Source organism: Antechinus flavipes, chromosome 3, assembly GCF_016432865.1.
Source record: "Antechinus flavipes isolate AdamAnt ecotype Samford, QLD, Australia chromosome 3, AdamAnt_v2, whole genome shotgun sequence".
NCBI classification, from domain to species: Eukaryota; Metazoa; Chordata; class Mammalia; order Dasyuromorphia; family Dasyuridae; genus Antechinus; species Antechinus flavipes.
The window spans coordinates 590754190-590775995 of NC_067400.1; the positions used below are offsets into that span (position 1 = coordinate 590754190).

General features: G+C 41.4%; 1 protein-coding gene across 3 annotated transcripts in view; it reads right to left on the reverse strand.

Annotated features, from left to right (window-relative positions):
- TMEM51 (transmembrane protein 51) overlaps positions 1–15395 on the reverse strand; it is a 76909-nt gene extending 61514 nt beyond the window's left edge. For all 3 annotated transcript variants that reach the window (XM_051988509.1, XM_051988505.1, XM_051988506.1), the window contains exon 1: positions 14985–15395. The gene's annotated coding sequence lies outside the window, so the exon portion shown is untranslated. The remainder of the gene's footprint in view (positions 1–14984) is intronic.
- Between the last annotated feature and the right edge of the window lie 6411 nt (positions 15396–21806).

Below are 21806 nucleotides of genomic sequence, written 5' to 3' on the forward strand. Positions count from 1 at the left end.
AAATTTTAAAAAGAATAATAATTCAATTCCTTATTAAGCATCTATAAAGATCAGGCAAGATGGATAGAAAGACATGATCAAAAAGGAAATATCATTTTGCTCCTCAAGAAGTTGGTGTGGCTCCCTATAACCTCTAAGACAAAATATAATCCAGTCTGTTTAAAGTCCTTTATATCTGGTGCCACTTTACTTGACACCAGATTTCATGTTATTTTTCCCTTTTATTGAGGCAATATATTAGAGCCCACAGTTACTGGGAACTCTGACCTCTCTCACCCAAGTCTCTGATTGCAGCCTATAATTGCATCAGTTTTTTTTCTTGGCTTATTTTGGGCTGCTTTACCATCATGTTGACTCACACGAGCTTCCAGTTCACCTCAACTATCCAGGGGTGGTAGGTAAGAATGCTAGACTTGAAATCACCAAGATCCAAGTTCAAATTCTGCCTAAAGACACTTGAGTCTGGGCAAGTCACTTAATGTCTCTCGGGCTCAGTTTCCTCATGTGTAAAATGGGCATAATAATATCTGCCTTTTAGGATTGTTATGAGGAGGAACAAATGAGATGCTATTTCTAAAATACTTTGCAAAGCTTAAAGCCCTATGTAAATGTGATTTTTGTTGCTGTTGAATCATTTTTTCAGTCATGTCCAATGCTTCTTGACCCCATTTGGGGTTTTCTTGGCAAAGATACTAGAATGTTTTGCTACTTCCTTCTCCAGGCCACTTTACACATGAGGAAACGGAGGCAAACAGGGTTTTGTAACTTAGCAAGGGTTTCACAGCTAATACATGTCTGAGCTCAGATTTGAATTCACAAAGATGAGTCTTCTTGACTCCAGGCCTAAAGATCTATCTACTGAACTATCTAGCCACCCCATAAATATGATCACATCATTATTATAGCTTTTCCCCAAATAAAACTCTAGTCACACCGTCTTCATTATGTATTTGTAAAGTTGATTTCTTTTATAGAGTTGATTTAAACTTATATAATTTTACATTTAGTCCTTAAAACTTCATTTTATTTAAAGATCTGGCTCTGCATTTTGGTCTTTTGAGATCTTTTTAGATCTTGTCTCTATCTCCTGGCACATTATTATTCCTACATAACTTGGTCTCACCTGCAAATCTGGTAAGCAAATTATTTGTGCATAACAAGGAAATAAACTTATGTAAAAACAAAAAGCTCAAAAACCCAATGATAATTTCATGGACCTCAGGTTAAAAACTCCTACTTTGTTTATATACTAATTTTTTTTTTCTTAAGCCTCCAACCTTAGGCTCTAAAGTTTAGAAATGCAGCTTGGAGGGGAAGTAAGTAAGTGGTACGGTAGATAGAGCATTGGCCTTGGAGTCAGGTGGACGTGAGCTCAAATGTGGCCTCAGATACGTACTATTTGTGTGATCCCCAGCAAGTCACTTAACTCTGATTGCCTCAAAAAAAAAAATGTAGCAGCCTGGGCTGCATTTCTGAAGACCACAAGGGAAAAGGATGTTGGGTGTAAGTCAGGAGGCTTAGGTTTGTAATCCTACCTATGGCGTTTACTAGCTGTGTAACCTTGGAGAAATTGTTTAATCTCTGAGTTTCAGTTCCTTTAAAAGGAAATGATGATGATGATGATGATGATGATGATGATGATGATGATGATGATACTTTTATCATTTTCCTCATAGGGTTATTGTGGATTCTTAAATCTTAAAGTCCTTTTTTGGGGGGAGGGAGAAGAAACAATTTCCAGCCTTTAGCACAGTGCCTATCAAGTAGTAAGTGTTTATTATGATATCCCCAGAATCTTAGTGAAGTTTTAAGCTTTAATAACTAAGACCTTTGGGACCTTTTGCAAATGCTTGTTGATTGATTATAATAAATATAATAAATAATAAATAAAATTAATGAGAAACTCTAAGCCATTATTTACAAAAGTGATGGATTTACACGAAGCTACTTGTATTAGGGTTGTATTGCAATGTATTACATGAAGCAAACATATAATAGGCCCTTATAAGGGCAGCTAGGTAATTTAATGGATAGTGTTGGGCCTGGAGTCAGGAAGATTTATCTTCCTGAGTTCAAATCCAGTTTCAGATACTTGCATATATATGCCTGTGAAATCTGAACAATCTATCAGTGCTTTGCCAAGAAGCTCAATCCCTTCCATTTGAATTGTCTTTGGAAGATTCTGAAGATCACCTGGCAAAATAAGGTAATGGACACAAAGATTCTTTCCTGAACTAAGCTGCCAAGCATTCAGATTCTCCTGCAGAGAGTACAACTCCACTGGGCTGGCCACATTGTTCTAATGCCAAATGTATACTTGCTTAAAAGTGTCTTTTATGGAGAACTCACACAGAGCAAGTACTCATGTGGTGCCAGAAAAAAAGCAATAAAGATGCTCTCAAGGTCTCACTTAAGAGCTATGTGATTGATTGCATGGCACGGGAGACACTGGCACAGGACTGCCCAGCATGGCACGCCCTCAGCAGGGAGGGTACTGTGCTCTATGAGCAAAACTGAATTGAGTTAGCTTAGAAGAAATGTGAGATGCGCCAAGTTAGAGAAGTTCATAGGGACTATTTGTGTCCGACTTGTGGCAGAGCATTCCGAGCTCTTATTGGTCTGATCAGCCACAGCTGGACATAAGGGAACTCAGTTCTAACATAGTGATGTCATTTGGGTCCTTTTCAAGAACAAAGAATAAAACCAACCAAAAATCAGCTGTGTGGTCTTGGGCAAGTAAGTCAATCCTGTTTGACTCAGGTTCCTCGTATGTAAAACAAAATAGAGAAGGAAATGATGACTTACTTTCCTATCTTTGCCAAGAAAATTCCAAATGAGATCACAAAGAGTCAGATGCAACTGAAATGATTGAACAGCAACAACAAAGACACTTATTATGTGCAGGAGCATGTGATAAGAGCTATTTTGTAGAGAGAGAGATAATAAAGATGACATTAGAACTAGTCCTTGCTGTATCCCAGGCCAACTTGGGTCCATGGAAACATAATGTCAAGACAGAAGGCCAGGGAGAGGTATGAGCTCAATATGTAGAAAAGCATAGAGCTATGGAAGGACTAAGCTTATGACCCAAAGATTTTGAAAAAGTCCTGCCATCTAAAGTGACTTTTCCATTTTAATGCCTATTGGAAATTCACAGAAGCATCCTGGCCCGGTGGAAGGACAGTCTCAGAATCAAGAATACCTAGATCAGAGTCCTGTCTCTGGTACATACTAACTGTGCCCAAAGGCAGATCACTTATCCTTTCAATGCTCCCAAGCGATCCTCTGGAAGACAAGTTGCTGGTCTGCTTAGTGGAAGGAATTTCCACACTGGAAATTCTCTGGTTCTCTAGTGAGCCTCTCCTGAAGGAGTCAGAGGACTGATATATTGGAGTGTTCCAACCAAGCTGGAGTATTCCAATCCACAAACCCAGTTCCCTCTTTCTTCCCTTCCTTACTGTGCCCAGCCCAAGAAAATCAAGCTAACAAAGCCAAGCCAAAAGGGAGACAGATGGTGAGAGATTGTTTACCCTGAAGTGTTGATATTGTCAGACTCCATCACTGTTTTCAAAACAATAATTATTCCCAGCAATCCCAACCATCAGCGCTAGGCTCCAAATTGTAATTAGCCACGCTATCATACTATTAGTGGTCTCCCAATGCTAGCCCCAAAGGGGGAGGTTTAAGTGACTGTACCTTACCACATGTCAACAAACCACATCCACACTGTGACAATTAGGGCTTGGGAGTCTTCTATTGGCCGGCTACAAGATGGCAAAAATCCACCAGTCCTCAAAAGCAAGACCTGCTGGCTTTCATGGTACCAAAAGCAAACATCCCAGACCCTTCTCCCTTCCTTTGAGAGATGGCCATGCCCCCTAATATTGAAGATGCAATCCACAAGCATTTATTAAGTTCCTACTATGGGCAAGGCAGTGCTCACAGTAGGGAAGTGATTTTTCAAATAATTTTAAATCTCAGAGGCTCCACTGAGTCTTTTTCTATTTCTGCTATTCAAATAACTCTGTGCTTAGGTCCACAGCTGAAAGTCACTCCTTGCTGAGATGGTAAATGTTGGATGTACTTAGCTGGGGCAGCATGAATTAGCAAAGCTGCAGAAACCTTTGGAGACGCAGAATTCTCTGGGGCTTTCCATGTCTTCTGTTAACTCTTTAATGGGGGAGACTAAAAATGAGTAAAAATCAATCCTGCCCTCAAGAATATGCAATCTTATGCGGGAAGGGAAGATATAAAATATAAATAAATAAATAAATGCAGATTAGAGAAGGGAGAGGTCCCAATTAGGAGAAAACCAGAAGTGGTTTCCTATTGGCTCTGGCCCTTAAGTTGAATACTGAAGGCAACTAAAGATTCTAAAAGTCTGCCATCGAGAAAGGAAGGGAATTGGCAACCTAATGTGCCCACCTGGACATTTAGATTCAACAATCATTCATCGAGTCTTTGGGGAGGCAGCATGTATAGTGGTTAGAGAACTGGGTTTTTATATCAGAAAGATGGGGTTTAAGGGATAGTAGTGTGACCACGGAAAAATCACCTAAGTTCTCAGAGGCTCAGGCAACCGTCTAAGACTATAAATTGCAGATCAGTTGCCAGTCTTCATTGGCGGACTCAATTTTCTCATCTGGAGTCCCCTATGTCAATGAAATTAGTCAGTCAACAAGGATTTATTATGCACTTATTATGCACCATGCACAAGCCCTGAGGATATAAAGGCAAAACCCTGGTCCTCTGCCCTTAAAAAGCTCATATTTTAATGGGGGAAGATATACATATACTTTCTCTTTCTCTCTCTCTCTCTCTCTCTCTCTCTCTCTCTCCCCCTTTAGCTCTATAGTTCACTGTGAATTATATCCCCTGAAGGAGACTCAGTTTCTTTTTTCTGGAAAATGCAGAGGTTGGGCCAGATATCTAAGGTCTTTTCCAGAAAACAAAATGTCATTTTTGAGAAAAACAAGCAAGTTATTATGGCTGGAATCCAGGTATGTGAAAAAGAGGGGACGGATTTCATTAGTTTAGCAAAACTCCCAGTTGAGATAACTCTCTCAAAAAGGCAGGTCTGCAACTTAACAGCTTTAGAGAATTTCTTGGAGCAAAGAGAGGTTATCAGTATGTCAGTCAACAAACACTTATTAATAATTATTATGGTACCAGGTTTAGTGATTCTCAAGTATCACAGAGCCTAGAATGCCAGAATCAGGATTTGAACCCAAGCCTATCTGGCTTCAAGATATGCTCTCTGTTCATGATATGCTGACTCTCACGTGAAGAAAAATAAAAAGAATAAAGAGGGAGATGGGAAGTGAGACAGTTTCTGTCTCATTCTTCTCCATCCCTTGATTGCCTGAATCACCCCAAAGGTCAAAAAGTTCATGGCTCAACCCTGGCAGCATTCCTTGTCAAATTATTTAGGAAAGTGCCAAGTGACCTTGGCCTGGAAATATTCTCCAAGGACCAAGGCTAAAGAAATCTTTCACCCAAAGAATCTCAAAGACCTGAGCTATTTTACTGATAAGACAAGGGGCTGAGGACAAAGCCCATGCTCCTTCCCAGGACTCAGTTTCCTTTTTAAATTTTAAGTAAAGGAAGTAGGTTGGACAAGTTGGTCTTTTGGGTCCCTTCCATTAATAAACTCTCCATGTATAGGACATTTCCCTTCTTGCTTTCTTCCCCGGGGAGGGATTCAAAAGAATGAAAGCGGGATCTTTTTAGGCTATCTCCCTCACATTATGATGAGGGACAGGAAATCACATGCCTCTGATCACCTAGAGAGCAAGCTTTCTTCCTAATTCACCTGGTTGCTGCAGATGGATGAGCACTGATTTTTGCTGATAGTACCCATGTTGGGACAACTAACTTTCTTGTTTGTTGGGTTCATGGGGTCCTTGCCATCCTATCAGAATTAGGAAAAGAGCTTTGGACTCCTACTTAGATGAGGACTGGAATCCTTCCTCTGCCATTTAGCTCTGCAATCTGGAGCAAGTCTAAGCATAGTTCTAGATTTATATCTAGAGTTTTAGAGCCTTCAGAGGCCGATTTTCTTAGTCTACAGATGAGGAAAACTGAGGCAAATAAAGATTAAGTGACTTACTCAAAGACACAGCTTGTGTCTGAGGCCGAAGTTTAACTTGGGTCTTCTAACCATTGTACTAACTAGCTGTCAAGGACCAGGCCTGTTTAATTTTTGTTGTTGTTGTTTGTTTCTGTATGTTTCCTTTGTTGAAAGTGAAGCTTAATATACACTTTTTGTTTTTGTTCTTCAGTTATTTTTTCCAGTCCTGTCTGACTCTTTGTGACCCCATTTGGTGTTTTCTTGGCAAAGATACTGGAGTGGTTTGCCATTTCCTTTTCCAGCTCATTTTATAGATGAGGAAACTGAGATGAATGGGGTGAAATGACTTGCCCAGGTATCTGAGCTAATAAGTGTCTGAGGCCTGATTTGAATGCAAAAAAAAAAAAAAAAAAAAGTCTTCTTAACTTCAGTTCTACTATTCTACCCACTGCCTTAATATACATTTACAAGTTTGAAGTAGAAGGGTGTGCTGATGGAATGAGATTAGTAATTCCAAACGTGGCTAATGATATGAAAAATGTCTGTTTTGCAACTTTTAAGAATAATCTACTTAATTAAGATTCATTTAGGCAGAGACAGAATTGCATTTAAAGCAGAGAATCTGGATTCAAATCCTCCTTCTGTCACTTTATACTCTGGATAAATCTTATAACTACATTCTGCTCCATCTATAAAAATAACCACACTCATCTGTAAATGGGAGGAGATGGTCTATACAATCTGGAAGGCCCTTTCACTTCTAGCTCTGCAATATTCAATCCTAATGCTAAAGCACTTGCCCGGAAGTTCAGCATGCATGTACAGGAGGATGAGGTTGAAAACTGTTGAAGTAAATCCTCAAGAGGAGAAATAAGTATTTGTTTGAACTGAATAATCAAATAATCAGGCTAATAGGGGATCAATGGAAAATCCAATGAAGATCCTTTGGTCCAAATCACAAGCTCATCTTACAAGATAACTGGCTCCCTTCCCAAGCATCTATCCTGCCCCCTAATAGAAGTTAGAACTCAATAAACATTGATGAAGCACCTATTATGTGTCAGGCACTATGCTATAAGCAGTGGAAGTTAGAAATGAGAAAATGGTGGAAATTATTGGAGGAACTGGGTTATGTCCCAGAATTTGAGGGAGAAAGAAGAAAGAAGGAAGAAAGAAGTGAATGTTTGGTTTGAAATGGGGATGAAGCCTAAGATAGTCCATGGAGCGAATGGTGGATAATGGGGAAAATGTTTAGTTTGAACAGGGATGAAGTCTGGACACCCCGTAGAGTGGCCAGAGAGCTTGGAGAAGGTATAGCTCATTATTGGTGATAGTCAGGTTAAGGATTGGGAAGGATATGGACTCAGGGAGCTGGAGAGCAGAACCAGGCAACCTCAGTTCCCTGACAAATGTCCATTATAGCCATGAATACCAACTCCAAAATCTTGTAATTTTGTCTCTCCCAGTGCAAATCCTGAGCCTCTTTTTAATATAAGTGAATGCCTCTGAGTGAATGTCCAGCTTCTGCTGGAAACTTTGCCACACTGCACTCAACCAAGGACGGTGGTTTTCCAAATTTTGCTAGGTTGGTCATTTGGGTGACAGATATGCAGTGATACATTACCAGGCCCACCCTCAAAGCCTTTGGAACTCAGGAGGACTTGACAATTGTTAGGTACAAGCAGAGTCTCTGAGAGCCCAAGACCACCAGCAAGCCCCCTTGAGGCCACCAGAGAATTTTATACAGTCAGAACAGCTCCTGGGTTAAGTTAATCAATTGACATCATCCCATTTTACAGACAAAAAAGCCAGCTTTTAGAAAGGTTAACTCACTGACTCAATATCAGATGAAATCTATACCAAGGGTCTCCTGACTCCAAGATTAGAAAGAAAGAGCACTGACTCAGAGTCAGAGGATCCAGTTTCAAATTCTATCCCTGAGGCTTGTTCTCTCTGTGATCCTTCAGCAACCCCCTTATGTTATCTTGGAGGAAAAGGGAAATGATTTGCCTAAAATGAGAATCACAGATTTAGAACTAGATGGGTCCTTAGGAATCCTCTAGTACAATGCTTCTTAAACTGTGGGTCACAATCCCAGATGGGGTCATGCCATTGAATGGGGGGATGTCTCAAAAAATTTGGCAACCATAGAAGGTATCTGCTAAGATTTAATTCTTTATGTAAAAATAAATAAGCAGATCCAACTCATTATTTGATTTTCTCTTTAATAAATGGTAAATTTCTAAGTATACTAAAGAATTGTTTTGAAATAAATTTCTTTACGATTTATTATCAGTAAATCTTTGATTTCTATACCTATTTTATATACTGTCATCCAGGGCCATCTCCAGTTCTCCTGATTTATTTCTGGCCACTGGACTTAAAAGGCTCTGGAGGGCAAAGTGAGGCAGGTGATCCTGCACAGCTTTCCCTCATTTAAATCCAATTCCCGTGCATGTCATGGCACTTCCTAATGTCATGGTCCTCTTTGATATATATATATGTATATATACATATATATATATATATATATTATATATATATATACTTATATATCCAAAATCACATAAAAATTTCTTAGATAAAAAGGTCACAAAAAAAGTTTAAGAAGCTCTGCTCTCTTGTATCTTCTGAACTGAGAAACTGAGGCCTAGAAAGAGTCCCCATATAATAGGTAGGCAGAGGCAGGATTCAATTCTCCCTTCTCTGATGGCAAAGCGAGCATTCTTTCCAGTGGCCCAGTCTCCAGGGAATTGACTCTGACAGGCAGTGAGTGCTAATCTGAGTACTGCCCAGTAATTCTCCAACCGGCAGTGTTGTCCTTTTAAAGCAAATCCTCTGTTGCTATTCACTCATGGTAGAAGGGAAAAATATCCTGAGCCTTGCGATCTATACCAAGGGTCTCCTGACTCCAAGAAAGAAAGAGCACTGACTCAGAGTCAGAGGATCCAGTTTCAAATTCTATCCCTGAGGCTTGTTCTCTCTGTGATCCTTCAGCAACCCCCTTATGTTATCTTGGAGGAAAAGGGATATGATTTGCCTAAAATGAGAATCACAGATTTAGAACTAGATGGGTCCTTAGGAATCCACCCAGAAGTTCTACATCAACAGTAAGAGCAATCTGGGTAGAAGGATAAGCAATGGAGACTTGAAGAAAGAAGGATTAGTGAAAGGGTCTCTAAAGGGTCTTCCAGGCCTAATTTTGCAATCAGTTGAGGGTACCAGACAGTGTTAATTTCCCCCTTTGCTCTCAAACTCTTCACCCTTGCCATATTATACGTTACTCTCTTTCCTACATTCGTGGCTCCGGTCAGGCTGGCCTGCTTGCCGTGAATACCACACTCCATCTTCCATCCCAGTTTCTTGGCTCTGGCCTGCCTGTCTCCCATGCCTGGAAAGTGCTCCCTCCTCACTTCCCTGAGAATTCCACTCTTCCTTCAAGATAGCTCAAATCCATTTTTCTGGATGCCCCTGGCTCCTAGTGGTGTCCCTATCTTGTATTTATTTTGTATCTACTTATTTGTGGCCATTATTTTCCTCAATAAAAAGTAAATTTCTTGAGAGCTGAGATGATTTTATTTTTATCTTAGCACAGTGCTAGGTACATGTCAAGCCTTTCCTGCTACACAGACTCTTATTCAGTTATTTCGGTCTTGCTTAACCCTCCGTGATACCATTTGGGTTTTTTTTTTTGTTTTTTTTTTTTGGCAAAAATCCCAAAATGGCTTGCCATTTCCTTCTCCAGCTCATTTTACAGATAAGCAAACTGAGGTAAACAGGGTAAAGTGACTTACCTAGGGTCACATAGCTAGTAAATGTCAGAGTCAGATATGAATTTAGATCTTACTGACCTAGGTCTTCTACCTACTCTGCCATCTAGTTACTACCTTTCTACAAGGATTCTCATCCAAGAAGGTCTCAAAGAACCGAACTACTTCAATTTGGACAATATACTCTTCCTACCTCTCTCCTATCCCCATGCATCAGGCAGTGAAAATATAGATACTGCCCAAGATGACAGGTAAATATTTCATGGTCAAATTATATTCTTGGTTCTTATTCTTAACAGGTATCTGTTAATTGATTCTTTCAGGTCCATGATTTATCTGCAATTGGTCATTTCAACTTGAAAAAAGCAGGACATATATCTAGAACAGGAACAGACCATTTAGTTTAACACAATCATTTGACAGATGAGGAAATTGAGGACCATGAAGATTAAGTGATTTGCCCAGTGTCACATAGTAAAAAGCAAAGGCAAAATTTAAACCCAGATCCTCTGACTACAGCTCTAGAATTTTTTCCACTGAACCATGCTATCCCACAAATCATCCTTCCAATATTTATTGGCTGTGAGATACTAGGAAGTCCCTTTAGCTGTGTACCTCAGTTTCCTTATATAAAAAACTAGAACAAAAATATTAATTGTACTACTGTTAATACTACTCACTGAGTGGTTATAAGGAAAGCATTTGGCAAATATTAAAACAATATGTTGTTATATTATCAATGGACAAGATCAAGGGGATAAACCCCCAGTCTCCCTTTCCTCAAATTTTACTTTCTTCTTGGGGTTTCTTGGGGCTCATGTTTATCCCTATCATGGGCAAGATACCTTGCTAACTCTCCTTTTCTCTTTCTCTCCTCTCAAAAAAGGATTCAATGGCAGCCATTTACATTTTAGTGCAAGTTATATCCAGAGAACAGAATCCTAGAATTTCCGAGCTTCGTGGACCAGTTGCTTCACAGGAGCCCAGAATTAAGGATATTAAAGGTCATCTTATCTAACCTCCTCATTTTCCAGATGAGAAAACAGAAGGCTAGAGAGGGAAGTGGATTGTTCATAGTCACCAGGGCAAAAGTGGAAAAGTCAGAATCCAAATGACTCCAGAATCAGTATTCTATGCATTGCTTCCACTGTTTTCTCCAATCTTAAAAAGTTTCTTATTTGGGTAACTTGTGATTTTTTATTATTATAGATTTTTATTGACAAAACATATGCATAGATAATTTTTCAACATTGATCCTTGCAAAAACTTCTGTTCCAACTTTTCTCCTCCTTCCCCTTATCCCCTCCCCTAGATGGCAGGTAGTCCCATACATGTTAAATCTGTTAAAGTATATGTAACTTGTGGTTTAAGCCTTGTTTTTAAGATTACAGAATGAAAAAAATATTTATCCCCTGTTCAAGAAATTTCACTGAATTGCAAACAGATGTCTGAGGTATTTGGGAATGGGTGGGATCCTTATCAGTTCCCCTTAAAAATGGAATCAAGCCTATTTTTACTGGGATCTTAGCATCACAAATTTGGAACTGCAAGGAACCTTAGAGGTCCTCTGAGGACAGTGTTATCAAACTCCAGCAGAAATGAAGTTCACTAATCTTGTATACAAGGATCTCCATGGGGTTGACTATTGACTTAGTTTTAAAATATGTTTGTCTATGTTTGGTGGTATTTTTCTTTTGTCAAATGCTTCCAGAGTTATATGACTCTGGACAAATCACTTTATCCTGTATGCCTCAATTTCCTCACCTGAAAACCTACATTTTTATGTGGTTTTGTGTGGTTTGGGTACACCTGGGCTGCGAGCTGTGTTCAGATTTTGCATTTGACATTGTATGATCTCATCTGACCGCTCACCTTACAAATGAGGAAACTGAGATCTGGAGAAGTTAACTAGCTTGCCCAAGATGGCAGAGGCAGGACCCTAATCCAGGTCTTTTGATTCCAAATTCAAAATTCTTTCACTGGAGCCCTCTCCTTCCTAATCTTACATTACATAATTTTTTTTTTTTTTAACATCTCAGAAGTGAAAGAATTCTTGCTGTCCTGGAAGTGACAGTTGAAATGACTTAGGGATTAGTAAAAGGGAAACTAAAAAGATTGTTGGCAAACTATTAGAAGAAAATGCCCCAAAATGGTTCAAGTGGGAAATCCCTCCTTCCTGTTTCGCTATCTCCTCCTCTGGACTACACCCATTAAACTAAACAGGCAGAGTTCACTTGGCTCATATTCATGTGACCTGAAAAAAATCTTGGATCCGGTTTTCAAAGAAATAGCTTGTGAGCTAAACACATTTGTATAGGAGGAAAACTCAAAAATGGACTCATCAAAATTGTGATAGCTCAGACATGAGGGATGCTGGTGGCCAAGGCAGGGAAATCAACTACTTGGGAATTGCTTATTCAGTGATTCTCAAACTTTTGTTCTCAGTATTTCATGTTAAAAAAAACTATCGAGGATCTGTTCAAAGAGTTTTTGTTCACATGGGTTATATTTATAGCTATTTACTATATTAGAAATAAAAAATAATTTTGAATTTGTAGATCCTCTGAAAGGGTTTCAGAGACCCCAACAATTCTTTGCACTACACTTAGAGGACCAAGCCTTATACCATCCCACAGAAGCCCTCTGGAAAGCTTTTCCAAAGAGGTCAGAGATTGAATCGTTGCCATCTTTTTTTTTTTTTTAATTTTGGCCATGGTCACTGGGAAGTATCTTCCCCTTAAGGTGGTTCCCATGTTTAATTTTTTTTTCATAAGGATCTAAAGTTTTAGAGACCTTTGGGGGGAGATCTCTTCCTTCCATGCATAGTATTGTAGAAAGTGCATTAACCTTGGAGTCAAAGCCCTCAGTTCAAATTCTGACTTGATCTCTTATAATTTTTAGGGCTCTTGGGAAAAGCAGCTCTCTGGTTCTCAGTTTCTTCAGCTGTAAAATGATGGGGATTAGGTTATCATAGACTAGATGCCATTCCAAACTTGGTTTCAGAATAGGACTCACCATACTGTCTTTGGAACAGTTCGGTGGCCCAGTATATATGGAACAGTTAGGTGACCCAGTGCATAGAGTACAGATCCTGGAGTCAGAAGACTTCCTGGGATTAAATCTGTCCTGGGATCCTCACTAGTTATATGACTCTGGACAAATCACTTTATCCTGTATGCCTCAATTCCCTCCCCTGAAAATAAGCCGAAGAATAAAAACAGCAAATCACTCCAATAACTTTGCCAAAAAAAACCCCAAATGGGATCAGGAAGGATAAGATACAATTGAACAACAATAAAAAGGACTTTTAAGGTGTCTTTCATCTCTAAACATATTCCAATATTATCCCCTTACACTAGCATATCTCTGAATTCTACACACTCACAGAATCACAGATGCAAGGACTTCAGAGGTCAAATCTAACTTCTTCAATCTAAACGAGAGATAATTTATACCCAGAGAATGACTTGGTCAAGATCACATAAGTAGTAGCAAAGCCAGATTTGAGTCCAGTGTTTCCTCAAAGCATCTCTCTGCCCAGCTCTGTACCACAACAGCAGAAAGATTTTCCCTTAGAACTCCTGGGAAGGTTTTGAAAAGCACCACCTGTGAAAACATGATTTCTCCTAAACTGTAAGAGTTTTTGTCAATCCAGCTGGAGCCGAACGCCCCGGGGCAGCCTGATACCAGTCCTGGGCAGCAATTCCAACCACTTTGGTTGTAAAGTACAGGGCAGGAACTGTGCCAGCATCGGGCCAGCCCTTAAACGGGGTTTTATTAATGCATAATCTATCTGCCCTCATGCAGCGAACCTTTGCAATGACTGGGGCCCCTTGGGTGGCGAGGATGAGTTCCTTCAGACCCTGGGGAGTTTCCACTCAGACAATACCTCTGTTTTACCAAGACTCAGAGGAAGGTGATTTCACAGAATGGGCAGAAGATTTCCACCTGAAAGGGATTTCATAGCCTCATTTAAGGGTCTCTCTCTCTCTGGCAAGTGACTAGTTCAAGGTCACGGAGGCTGTGCCCTCTGATGCCCAGAAAACAGAGGGTGGGACTGTCCCAAGATGTACCTGCATCCTCAGCGCCGAGGACAATGGCTGGCACACTATTGGAACCTAGTAAATGTTTGTTCCATTGATCTGATTTTCAAGACCGCCCTGGAGAGAGAAGCCCCTCTCTGAACCTCCTTAGTCCCCGATTGCCACCCCAATTCCCCAGTGGCCAAGGTATTTAGCCCAGTTGGTGCCTCTCCCCACTAACTACAAGGGTCCTTGGGGCTCCTCGCCTCGGATTAGTCCCGCAAAGACCTCTTAAAACGAAGGGAAACTCGTGAGAGAACGCCGAAGCCAAAAGCAGACTCACCACCGAGGCAGGCGGAGCTAGGTGTTTAAGTGTAGGGGTCAGGTCACAGAGCCCCGGCCCCGAGGTGGGGAAGGGCTGGGAGGAAGCGGAGGACCGATAGCCAGCTGCAGGACCCGGGATTAGGGGGCGGGTCCTTTCGGCAGAGCCTCCTCCGAAGGCGGGGAGAAGGTGGGGGAGGGGTGGGGGTTGCAGGGTGCAGCGCTGGCGATCGGAGGGTAAAGTCCCAGGCCAGGAGGTCTGCAGAGAGCTGGAGCGCTACCCCGCAGGCCGACAGGGAGATATGATGCTTTCGGAAGGATGCAAAGGGACTGGATGGGGAATCGGGGGCTTGGGGAGGCCTGGAGGCGCCTCCCTGACCCCGGGTGAGGGAGGAGACGCCCCCAAACCGCCCCCACTTCCCCAGAGCAGGGTGGGGGGAGTGGCCCACTCAGCCCCGCAGAGGGAACCGAGGTAGGGGGGATGGTAGATGGCGAAGCCCCCGGCTCAGACCAGCTCAGAGGGGGGCGTGGCTGGCGCAGCCCGGGGATGAAGGGGAAAGCCCAGCCTCAACCAGCCCCAACAAGGGAAGAGGACCCGGAGAACCGGCCGATCCAGACCTCGGCCTCGGCTAAACCCGAGACCCCTGGAGTCCCCTCCCGAGGCTAGGACCCCCGGGCAAGCAGGCAGAGTCGTAACCCACGGGGGTCGGGGAGGCGACCAACAAGCCCAGGGCACCCCCCGACTCTGACTGGGCCGTTCGGGTCGGGAGGGGCGAGGGCTGTACCTGGCGGGGCGCTCACCTGTGTGGCCGGTCTGCTCCCGTAGCTGGCTGTCAGTCCGTCAGTCAGTCGGTTCGCAGCCGGGGATCCTCCTCCCCACCACCGCCACCTCCTCTTTCACCTTCGGCGGACTTCGGCGCTGCTCTCCAGGCGGACCACCCCCAGCTTCCCGCCGGCCCGCCTCCCGCCGCGGGCAGGGGTGCGCGGGGGAGGGGGGAATTGGGAAGTGGGAGGGCGGGGAGTGAGCGCGTGTGTAAGGGTAAGTGTGCGCCAGAGAAAGAAAGAGAGCGAGACTGATGGGAGGAGGTGGAGAAGGAGGAAGCTGCACAGAAAACGAGTCAGCTCTTGTCCTCCCAGACCCACGCCCCTCCAGCAGCCCGGGGCCTCCAAGACCGCCCCGCCTGCCCTGCCCGGCCCGGCCCTACCCTACTCTACCGTGCCCGGGTCCTAGAGCCTCCTGCTAGAGGGCGGGGAGCGCTAAGAACCCCGAAATCTCGGGGGCATCCTTCCTTCGGGTCCTCCCCTTGGTGAAGACCAGGAAGTGTGGCCCAGGGCTTAGGGAAGGCCTTCCCTTCGCATGACCCTTAGCAGAGTGGCCCAAGAGCCGAGGTTCTCAACTGAAACCCTCGCTGACTGGGGAGACACCCATCCTATTAACAATCCTTCGGCAGCTGCGGGGATTTCTGTCTCCTGGGGTAATGACTGGCGAGCTCAGTGAGCATTTAGCAAGAGCGCACTATAAGTGCCTAGCGTTGCTGGCCACACAAAGGGAAAACAACAAAAACCAGTTTCCGTTTCATGGAGCTCCTAGCAGGTAGCTTCAGTATCGTGGAAGTTGGAGTTGGAGTCAGAGAAACTGGGTTGGAGTTTGGGCTCCAGTGCGTGATCCCTCTCTCCCTGCGGGACCCTAGACAGTCAGAACGGACAGATTTGGAAGGAACCTCCAAGATGTTCTGGTCCAAACCGCACTCCAGCCAATCAGGAGCCCCAACAATTCAATTCAAGAAGCATTTCCTGTGTGTTAGTGGATACTCTGGGATCAGAAAGGGGGTGGGGTGGGGTCGCGCTCAACCCACCATTACACAGCCACCTGGTATAAGTAATCTCTCCTTCCTGAGACTGGGCTTCTTCATAAAATAATAAGTTTGGGATTTCAGCTACCTTAAGTGATCCTCTTATTATCCAACATCCTATGGAATATCTTCTGGACATACGAAGTCCTAGAGAGTGCTAAACCCAGAGCTTTGTCCTCCTGGCTATTGATAGCTTCTCACCAGAATGGTCACCCAGTCATTGCTTGATAATCCTTAGTGATGGGGAACTCATTACCTCACAGGGTAGCATTACCTGACAGTTCCATTAAGAGCTTTTAGGCAGCTATGAGGTACAGTAGTTAGACTTGGACTCAAGAAGTAGTGGTTGTTTTCATTCCAGTCTGAATCTCACTCTTTCTGACCTCATTTGGGATTTTCTTGGCAGAGATACTGGAGCCATTTCCTTCTCAGCTCATTTTGCAGATGAGTAAACTGAGGCAACCAGGGTTAAGTGATTTGCCCAGGGTGACAGTAAATATCTGAGATTATATTTGAATTCAGGACTTCCAAACTTCAGGTCTGGGAAATCTAGGAAAACCTAAATTCAAATACAGCTTCAGACATCAATCTTGAGAAAGCTCCTCACTGTAATCGTGACCTTAAGTGAGCCATTTAACTTAGCTGGCTCTCAGTTTTTTCATCTACAAAATGGGAAGATTGGATTTAAATAGTCTGTCAGGTTCCTACCATCTCTTGATTTATAATACTGTTAATATATCACTAAGTATTCATAGTTCCTCCTTCACTGAGGAGGCACATAATGAATAGAGTATTGGGCTTGAAGGCAAGAAGAACCAGTTCAAATCCTGCCTGAAACTTACTAGTGGTTTGATTTTAAGCAAATTCCTTAACCTCTCTTTGCCTCCATTTCCTAAAATAGGGATAATAGAATCACCTCGAAAGGTTGTTTTGAGCACCAGATGAAATAATATTTGTAAAGTGTTCAGCACAATACCAGGCACATAGTTTTCTAAGAGGACCAATGATATCATGGGGTGATGTCCTGATGATGTCTTGACTTACAGGTGAATTAGATTTAAGTGAGGCAGAGTTGAACAAAGTCTGCACATAGTAGGTGCTATAGAAATGCCTATTCCCTTCTTTCCTTTCCCTCTCTTCAAGTACCTTTAATGGCCTGGGGTCCTATGTATTTATCCACCATCCTGATTGCTTTTCTTTGGATCTGATCTAGCTCGTGGAGCCTCAGTTTTATTCCTTTGTAAAAGGAGATGACTGATCAGATCACTGAGGTCCTGTCCAGCTTAATTTAGATGATCATAGGTATTTACTAACTGTGTGACCTCAGCAAATCACTTAACTGAGGCTGTCTGTTAAAATGAGGATAATTGTAGCTCCTGCCTCTTCAGAGTTATCATGAATATAAAATCGGATGATATTTGTAAAGTGTTTTGCGAACTTCAAAGCGCCAAGAGAAAAATTTATTGTAACAACGAGAAACATTCCTAGGGAACAGAGGAACGTACATGTGAGAATTGTGAGATATCATATCCATGGAGCACACTCAGTGATTCTGTGGTCTTATTGGTCCTGGTAGCCAGGAGCAGCAGAACCTCAATGCATTTTGATGGAAGAAGCCTAACTGTTGAACCTCAAAATGGGATATACTAGATAAAGTGGTACAGTGGTTAGAATACTGGATCTGGGAATCAAGGAAGTCTCTTCCCAGTTTAAGTCTGACTTCAAACATTAGCTGTGTGACCCCGGGCAAGTCACTTCACTCTACCTCAGTTTCCTCACCTGTCAAATGAGCTAAAGAAGGAAACCCTCAAATAGGGGTCAGACATGACCAAGCAACAAGATTAGGAATTCCTACCTATGGATTTCAATAAAACATTGATTAAATACTTAATAAGTACAAGGTCCTCTGCTAGTTACTGGAGATCCAAAGATAAGAGAAGCAACTCCTATCCCTTTAGGATTTTATAATCTAAGAATGCTGCAATTCACAAATCAGCAACTAGAAAGTAAATGAGAAGGAAGGCATCTGAGCCAAGCTTTGCAGAAAACAAAAGCTGAGTATAGTTATTGGTTACAAAGGAGAGGGTTTTTTTTTTTTTTTTTTTTTTTGGAGGAGAGGGAGTTGGTGGGTAATGATAAGAAGGGGGACTGAACCTAAGATTTTACTGGATAGGGAACTCCCCGGAGAGGAAGCTGGCTCTGACAATATAAATCTATTCCTTCTCTGCAATTTATGTTCTGAGAGAATTTCCAAGAACACAATAACTATAAATGACTCATCTAGGATCACAAAACCATATGTCAATGACAGGATTTAAAGCAGGGCTTCATCAGTTCAAGGTTGACTCTTTAACCAATAAATTATTATGCTTTGGTAGTTTGGGAGAAGAGAGAATATCAATGGAATTTTTTAAAAATACATAGAAGAGAGCTACAGATGAGTAGAACCATTTTTTACTTTTGTAACAATTCTGTTTATGTCTGATTTATCTTGTATGTATCTTGTTTTTACATAATTATTTTCTTTTTTTTTTATTATAGCTTTTTATTTACAAAACATATGCATGGATAGTTTTCCAACATTGACCCTTGCTAAACCTTCTGTTCCAACTTTTCCCCTCCTTCCCCTCTTCCCCTCCCCTAGATGGCAGGTAGTCCCATACATGTTAAATATGTTAAAATATATTTACATAGTTATTTTCATGTGGTTTCTTCTATTAGGTTGTGAGCCCATTGAGGGCAGGAAGGACTTTTTCTTTTTTTAACTTTCTTTGTTTCCCCAGCACCTAGCATAGTTCCTGGCACATAGTAGGGATGCCTACTGACTATTGTGGGACTTTTAGTATATACTTAAAAAAAATCCTCTGTAACAGAAGTTCATAGATTTGCATACAATACTCTTTCCTATTCTTTTTGTATATTGCTGTATGCCTGCTTGTTGATGTTTAAATCCTTTTTTTTTTGATGTTTCAATCACATCATTTTATTATAACCTAGATATTCTATAGTAGAATAAATTTTAAGTCATATATATGCACACATGCATAAATATATATATACATATATCAAATCTATTCTATTTCCTCAGCTTGAGTTCTTGTTCAGTCATGTCCTTCTCTTCATGATACCATTTTTTTTGTTTTGTTTTGTTTTGTTTTGTTTATTAAAGCTTTTTATTTACAAAGTATACACATGGGTAATTTTTCAGCATTGACCCTTGCAAAACCTTTTGTTCCAAAATTTCCCCTTCTTCCCTGCATCCCCTCCCCTAGATGGCAGGTAGTCCAATGTATGTTAAATATGTTGAAATATATGTTAGATCCAATATGTGTTTACATATTTATACAGTTATCTGGTTGTGCAAGAAAATTGATGTTTAAATTCATAATAAAAAAAAACCCTTTCATTTTAGAGGGAAGAAATAAGCCTTTATATGATGCCCAATATGTACCAGCCATTGTGCTAATCACTTTTGATACTCATAATAATCCTGGAAGGCAGGTGCTATTATTATCCTCATTTTACAATTGAAAGAAACTAAGGCAAACATAAGTTATGGAAGTTGCCTAGGATCACACAGCTAGTAGAAGGTGTCTGTGAAAGGATTTGAATTCAAGTCTTCCTGATAGAAAGCCCAGGACTCTATCCACTGAGCTATCTAACTACAATCATCTTTTAGTTATGTCTGCCTCTTCATGACCCCATTTGGGGTTTTCTTTGGAAAGAAAGTAGAGTGCTTTTCCATTTCCTTCTCCAACTCATTTTACATATGTGAAAATTGAGGCAAACAGGACTAAATGACTTGCCCAAGGTCACACAGCTGGTAACTGTCTGAGGCAGAATTTTAATTTAGGTTTTAATGCATTCTATGCACTGCACCATCCTAGGGATTAAAAAGATAAATACATGAAATTATTAATCATTGAAAGAGACTTTGGAGATAATCTATTCTAATCTCATTTTCATATATATATATATTTGGCAAGGCAATTGGGGTTATGTAACTTGCCCAAGGTCACACAGCTAATATGTGTTAATTAAGTATCTGAAACCACATTTAAATTCAGGGCTTCCTGATTTCAGGACCAGTATTCTAAATTCTATACCATCTAGCTGCCTCATCTTCTCATTTTATAAATGAGAAAACTGATCCCAGAAAAGTTAAATGGCCTGCTTTCAGGGCAGAATCAAGTTCACTGAATCCATTGTGCTCTCCCTTTTACTACTTAACTCTTTGAGATCACATATGATCAAAGAGGCAGAGGTAGAGAGAGAAGCAGCCAGCAGGTCTTTTGAACAGGATGGCTGAAAAAAAGAATCATGTGAAATGATTCTGGCCCGGCAATCTGGGTTGTGAATGGCTTAAAATACCAAACAGACGAATTTGTATTTTATTCTAGAACTAATAGGGAGCCACTGGAACTTGTTGAGCAAAGAAAAGGCACCACTAACCATATGTTTTAGATGTGTGACCCTGAACAACTACTTACCACAGTCTCCTCATCTGTAAAATGAGCTGGAGAAGGAGCAAGCCACCCCACTCTTTGCCAAGGAAACCCCACCAAAAGTAAATGCTTTTAGGAGTACCAATTCATGGAGAGAGGGATTGGAGAAGGGAGACCACTAGAAGCAGGGTTATATTTATAAAGGGTTTTTATAACCTTAAAGTGCTCTTATTAAAGCAAATTATTATTTTCTGCTATTACAAGACACAGGATCCTCAATCCCATACGTACATTAAGCATTGTCCTTTTGATCTTTATTTGGGGCCAACAAGCTCTCCAAGATGACTCAGTATAATAAATTAACATTCTTTCTCATTAAATAAGAGGCCTTGCACACATGTGGCTATTTTTCAGATGCATTATCAGTGCTGTTAAAATGCGAAAATAAATAATGTTTAAAAGCATTGTTGAATTCACAGTAGCAGCTTTTTTTTTTTTTCACAATGTGAATTTTTAACCGTAAAATTATTAGAGTGCAACTTAGACTTGAAAAGATTGAGAACTATTTCCATGAGCAAAGCTCAACCAAAAAAAAAAGGGTCATTTCTGAATCTTCCTTTGGTAAATGGCCAACACTCTGAAACTCAACCAGCTTAAGGTTCTCCTACTTCTAGAACAATTGTTCTGGTAAGGAAGGAAGGGAGCTCTCTAACTGAGGGGGATGAGCTGGGATTGTTGGAAAGCAAAATTAAGGAGGGCATTGAGCTGGCTGAAGTACATACCACCTAACAATTGGGGAAGTAGAAAGAGTTTTGGTTCTGCTGTTACTATCTGGGATCTGTGTGACCTTGGGCACCCCCACCTTGGGCCCCAACTCCCTCAACTGTAGCATAAGGGGACAGGGTATGAATAATTCTTTGTAGTTGGGAAGGAGCCAAAGTAATTTTGCAGTAGATTGTATTTAGTCCTTCATTCCACAAGCATTTATTTATTAAATGCCCCCACAGCCATTGCAGGCACTGGAGATTGAAAGACAAAAAAAATGAGATATCTCCCTGCCAGCAAGGCTTGCATTCTACGGATGGAAAACAACATGAGCACAGACATGTCAAAACGAGATATAAAATAAAAACTAAAATGACTGGGGTGTGTGTCTGTGTGGAGATGTTAATTATTGAAGGGAATGTTATTCATCTTCTTGTGCTTACAAAGAGGTCTCCTTTTACTCTGCTGAGGCTCAGGAATTCAGTTGTAGATAAAACTGAACCTGTTTCAAAGCTGCGAAAGACAGAAAATGATCCATCCTTCTCCAGGTACATAAAAGA